At 37.9% G+C, this 5820-nt stretch overlaps 1 protein-coding gene across 1 annotated transcript in view; it reads right to left on the bottom strand.

Annotated features, from left to right (window-relative positions):
• Positions 1–5820, bottom strand: part of sdk2b (sidekick cell adhesion molecule 2b) — an 846423-nt gene that overhangs the window by 73569 nt on the left and 767034 nt on the right.

Here is a 5820-nt window from a genome sequence, read left to right as displayed (position 1 = left end):
AAAGAGTCTTCACTGGAAAGAGAGAGGGGGGAGAGGAGAGAGAGGAAGAGAGAGGGAGAGAGAGAGAGGGAGGAGAGAGAGAGGAGAGAGAGACACAGTGAGGGGGAGAGAGAGAGAGAGAGAGAGAGAGAGAGAGAGAGAGGGAGAGAGAGAGAAACAGTGAGGGGGAGAGGAGAGAGAGAGGAAGAGAGAGGGGAGAGAGAGAGAGAGGAGAGAGGAGAGAGAGAGAGAGAGAGAGAGAGAGAGAGAGAGAGAGAGAGAGAAGAGAGAGAGAGAGAGAGAGAGAGAGGGAGAGGGAGAGGGAGAGAGAGAGATAGAGAGAGAGAGAAAGAGAGGGAGATATAGAGAGAGATGGATAGAGGGAGAGAAAGATAGATAGAGAGGGAGATAGAGAGAGAGGGAGAGAGGGAGAGAAAGAGAGAGGGAGATAGAGAGAGGGATAAAGGGAGAGAAAGAGAGAGGGAGAGAAACTTGCAAGAGGAGTTACAGTAATTTCAGGGCTGAATAGCTAGATGTCTGAAGCTTCTAGAATTGAAGGTCCACGCTGGGGCATTATGACATGACAATTGCGCATCTTGATGAAGTAGAATCTACAGTGTGTATGGGAAACACTGTAATCCATTTTAAGACATATCAAAATCATATTTAATTCATGTTTAATTTAAAAAGCTTTATTTATCCTACATCCATGCAATTCATCGCTGTTGGACTTGGACTGTTGTCGGGGCAAGATGAGCAGTGGACTGTTTCATCACTGGCTCTTACAATATATACAATAAGCAATGTAAAAAAAATACTAATAAAACCAACAATAAATAATAAGAACAGAGAACATGGCAAATATATAGCCTATGAAAGGAATGGGGTGTGCTGAGAGCAGAATGTAGATATGTGTCAAATTATATTCCACTATAGCTATATCCGCACAATTGGGTTTAGTTCTTGTTTATTTATTTATTCACTGTCATTTGCAGTGTTGGTGTAGTGCTTTTATTTATGTCTCATGAAGTAGACCATCTCTCATGAAAGTAGACCATCTCTCATGAAAGTAGACCATCATCTCTCATGAAAGTAGACCATATCTCATGAAAGTAGACCATCTCTCATGAAAGTAGACCATGTCTCATGAAAGTAGACCATGTCTCATGAAAGTAGACCATGTCTCATGAAAGTAGACCATGTCTCATGAAAGTAGACCATGTCTCATGAAAGTAGACCATCATGTGTCATGAAAGTAGACCATCATGTCTCATGAAAGTAGACCATCATGTCTCATGAAAGTAGACCATGTCTCATGAAAGTAGACCATGTCTCATGAAAGTAGACCATCATGTCTCATGAAAGTAGACCATGTCTCATGAAAGTAGACCCTCTCTCATGAAAGTAGACCATGTCTCATGAAAGTAGACCATCTCTCATGAATGTAGACCCTCTCTCATGAAAGTGACCTCATGCAGAGCCGTCACTGTGGACCACTTAGCGACGGCCCGCGACGGGGGTCACAACCTCAGAATGCTGCCCGGCTTACAGCTGGGAACTCTGGCACATCTGGGCTCATTAGAAGAGAAGGTAGGTTATATTCTAGTGCTTTAACCGTGGAAACCTCGGACTTAATAAGAACGGGTATGTCGTCATCATGGGCCCTAACAGACTTTTCACAAGGGCTCACATTTCCTCGAGGCATGAGGAAAGATTTTCCCATTAAACTCAATTACCTTTCTGGTCTGTTATTCAATCGACAGTTCAGATCAATCTTACCATGCACAATGAATGTCATATACAGCATATTACATGTACGAGAAATATATATGGAGTATACTGTACAGCAGGGGCGGGGGATTCATTTCAAAGCTGCCCGGGGCCTCAGAGAAAATAAATCAGAGAAAAAAAAAACACATTGCTTTCCTTCTGACAATCTGACAAGCCGTTGATGTCATGCAGCTCACAACATAACAACTAGAGGGACTTGTAGGTTTACATAGAGATAGAATTGCCGTTGGATACAAATGTTAATATCTACAGTACATACTATAAAACAATGTTACTATACTACAATGTTAGTATGCCGGTCCTGGAAGTTGGCTTGAAAACCGGTGCGCTCATAGTCACTAGGGTTGTGTACCCTTCACATTTGTATCGGTACCTGTGAATCGATACCGGTACCCAACGGTACCTTTTTCCTGTACTTTAGTCTCTAAAATGTAATCGACCTACCTCAGTTGTAAAACAATTGTGTCCAAACTTCAAATTATTTATTATCATTAGTATTTATTTAGAACAATTTGTTAATATATATATATATATATATATATATACACACACATATCTTTAAATAAAAAATAATGTTTTACAAAATAACAAGTATGAAATGATTAACAAACCACTCTAGCAGCAATGAACTATTCTGCGGAACTAAAAGGTACACATCTTTATATTTAAATAAATATACCTGAATATGCTGAACAACTGCATTGTTGTTGTTGAATCAAGTCAAATCCTAGGTAAGCATGTATTGTCCGTGTGAACGTTGACGTGAACGTGCGGCACACTTCATAGGTTTCGTTTCGTGGTAAACAAAAACGTTGACGTCATCGGACTTATAAAGAAAACATATATTTAAAGAAAGAGCATTACCGAAATGTGGCACCGGTGGATCTCACGTGAATCGGTACTCGGTAGTATCGATGTGATTCGGTTGATACCCTTAAAAGTACCGGATTCGGTACCCATCCCTAATAGTTACACGGCAGGCTTTCACAGTAAGACGAGAAAAATGTTGGCACAAACTAATGTTAATACACAGTTGCCAGCTAGTAGGCTTCATCAAATGTCTTGAAAACTAACGTTACAATAGACCAGAGGGACGTGCAACGACCTGCCCACAAATATCAACTCTGGCTGCAATATTTCACGAGTTCACATGCAGCCAAATATCAACAGGCTTCACATAATTGCCAGTGGTGGAAGAAGTACACAGTTCCTTTACTTGAGTAAAAGTAGAAATACTTAGATAAATGACTACTCTGGTCAAATTAAAAGTCCTCCATTCAAATTTTACTTAAGTAAAAGTACGAGAAGTATATTCTGTTGAATCTACTTAAGGTGAGACACCCCAGGTGAATAGGCAAAACAAATATTTGAATAGATATATCACTATGAAACTTTCCCAGTTTGTTATGTACATAACAACTTAGAAAAAATGTATTACAAGATTTTATGTTTATATATGCAAAATAGGCATTACCTCATTACATATGCACTAATTTGCATATGACGTTTGGGTATAAATTCCAACATTGGGTGATGCCAGATTTTTTAAAATAGTTTCATTATGTTGACACATAACACAGTAGACTTTTTACAGAAGGGATTGTGGATATGTCTTTTTATCAACCCCATGAATCAGGAAATGTTGACTACAGTCATAAAAAAATCTATTTTTTCGCCATGTATTTTGGTCTAAATGTACTATAAATCAGGCTATGAATGATATATCAACAAACCCCTCTGTAAAAAGATGCAGGGTATATATAGGAAGAAATGTGGAAAGTATGGTGTGTGTAGGTGCTATGGAATGGTACATGTCTACCCTTGCGTGTAAGAAAAACGCATACAATTTTTTTTTGGGGAAAACGCCTTCAAAGTTCTGTATTGTAAAATGCCATAATTTTTTTTTGAAACAGCTATTTACAAACACAATACCTAATCAAACCATTAGTAATTGACAACCTAAACACATGCCTGATAACTGAATAATAATAATAATGATGTTATTGAACTGAACAGAACTACACACAGACTACAAAAAGTGTAGTAACAGTGTAAACAGTGTAGTACCCCCTAATAGGCAAACACATATTTGAATAGATATCACTTTGAAACTTTCCCAGTTTGTTATGTACAATATAAACTAAGAAAAAATATATTGCAAGTTTTCAGAATTTTATGTTTATATATGCAAATGAGGCACTTCCCCATTAAATATGTGCACATTTATGGAGCAATAAGGCAAAATGAAGTAAAATAAACAACTAAATGTGTGTTATTGACGTTTTATTGTCACTAGTTTCATAGAAGACATGTTTAGGAAGCAAAATATAACAATCTCAAAATCAACAAAAAAAAAGTATATTTGCCTATTCACCCAGGGCCCTCATTTATCAACGTTGCGTACGCACAGATATGTGCGTAACCCCTGCGTACGATCATTTCTAAGCAAAGTGTGGGACTTATCAATTTGAACTTGTGCTTGACTTTGTGCGTATATATACGCACAGCTCGGAGCATGCGTAGCTGGCGCCCGCTGGTAGAATATTGAATATTGCACCGCGGAAATAAGCTTCCGTGCATTAGTTTCAACAATGACGTGTTCAACTTCTGTATGAACCGTAATTCATTATAGTTCATTGTAAGATAGCGACAGTGTAATTATAACGGGCTCACGCCATCGCGAACAAGAGGTTGGCCTGCCTGCTTGTTTGGCACAGGGGGGGCAGACGCAGAACACCCACCTCCAAAACGCGATTAAATATTGTTTCAAATAAAAAGCGACATACTATTATTTTGTGTCATGTTTCCAAATAAGATTGGCCACAACGAAATGCTTTCTACTTCAATTTGTTGGTTAGAATAGATTACCTCGCTCCATTGAAACTTCACTGAGACTAAAAGTAAAAGACAGTTTTTATTTTTTTTGTTGGGCTCCGCACACAGACGTGATAATAATAATAATAATAATAATAATAATAATAATAATAATAATAATAATAATAATAATAATAATAATAATAATAATAATAATAATAATAATAATAGCTTCATTTTATATAGCGCCTTTCAAGAGACCCAAGGTTGCTTTACATAGATAGGGGGGGGGGGGGATTACAAAGTAATAAACATAGTGGACAGACACAACATATAAATATGATGATGGGATTCAAGTTCGCGTTTTTATTGATCACATATGGCAGGCTATACATAGGCTACATGGCACGGTCCATCGTGATATTGTAGATGGATCGAGTAATAGACTGTTATTACTGTACCACCCATGTAGCTGTCAAAGCTCCATCACAAATGCAGTTATGTGAATAGAAAGGGATTCCACTGTCGTTGCTGCCGGAAGGAAAGGCATGCTGCATGTTTTCAATTCATTAAATAAAACTGATACTTTTTGCAAGGGTTTATGACTGTCATACAAATAATCAACCAACTACATACTGTAACTTTTCAGTCCACGTTCTTATTTACATTGTGACAACAGCCTTGTGAGCTCCCGCACACAGACATGATGGAATTCAAGTTCATGTTTGTATTGATCACATAATATGTGATCAATACAAACATGAACTTGAATTCCATCAAGTATATTATAGGCAGGCTACACATGGCGTATAGGCTACATCATACATGGCAGTGAGATTCATTGTTCTTGTATATGCTCTCGTATTATTGTTTATATAGGCTACCCAATACCGACATCAAAATAGATTGTATGCCTCTAGAAATCATATGCAGCAGGTAGAAAATTTACGGAAAATCCGTCGCGATTTGGAATAAAATTGAGGAGAACTTTAATCCCTGGGTATTAATCGAACAAAACGGAAAAAGGCAGTCATATTCCAGCACAGTCTTTATTAGTTAATATGGTCTTTAAGTTAATAGATATCATATCCGACATCACCGTACGTGTACATGTCTGTCAGCCTGTCACGTATTTCTCCATAACACGCTTCCCCTCGGCTTAGTCCACTTTTCCACATTTCATGGGGGTGTTCCATTACCGTATATGGTTAATTACGGGCGGTGCTATATGCAAAT

Source organism: Notolepis coatsorum, assembly GCF_963971535.1.
Source record: "Notolepis coatsorum genome assembly, chromosome: 15".
Taxonomy (NCBI): domain Eukaryota; kingdom Metazoa; phylum Chordata; class Actinopteri; order Aulopiformes; family Paralepididae; genus Notolepis; species Notolepis coatsorum.
Note: the sequence above shows the minus strand (reverse complement) of the source record. Positions and strands in the feature narration are given on the sequence as shown.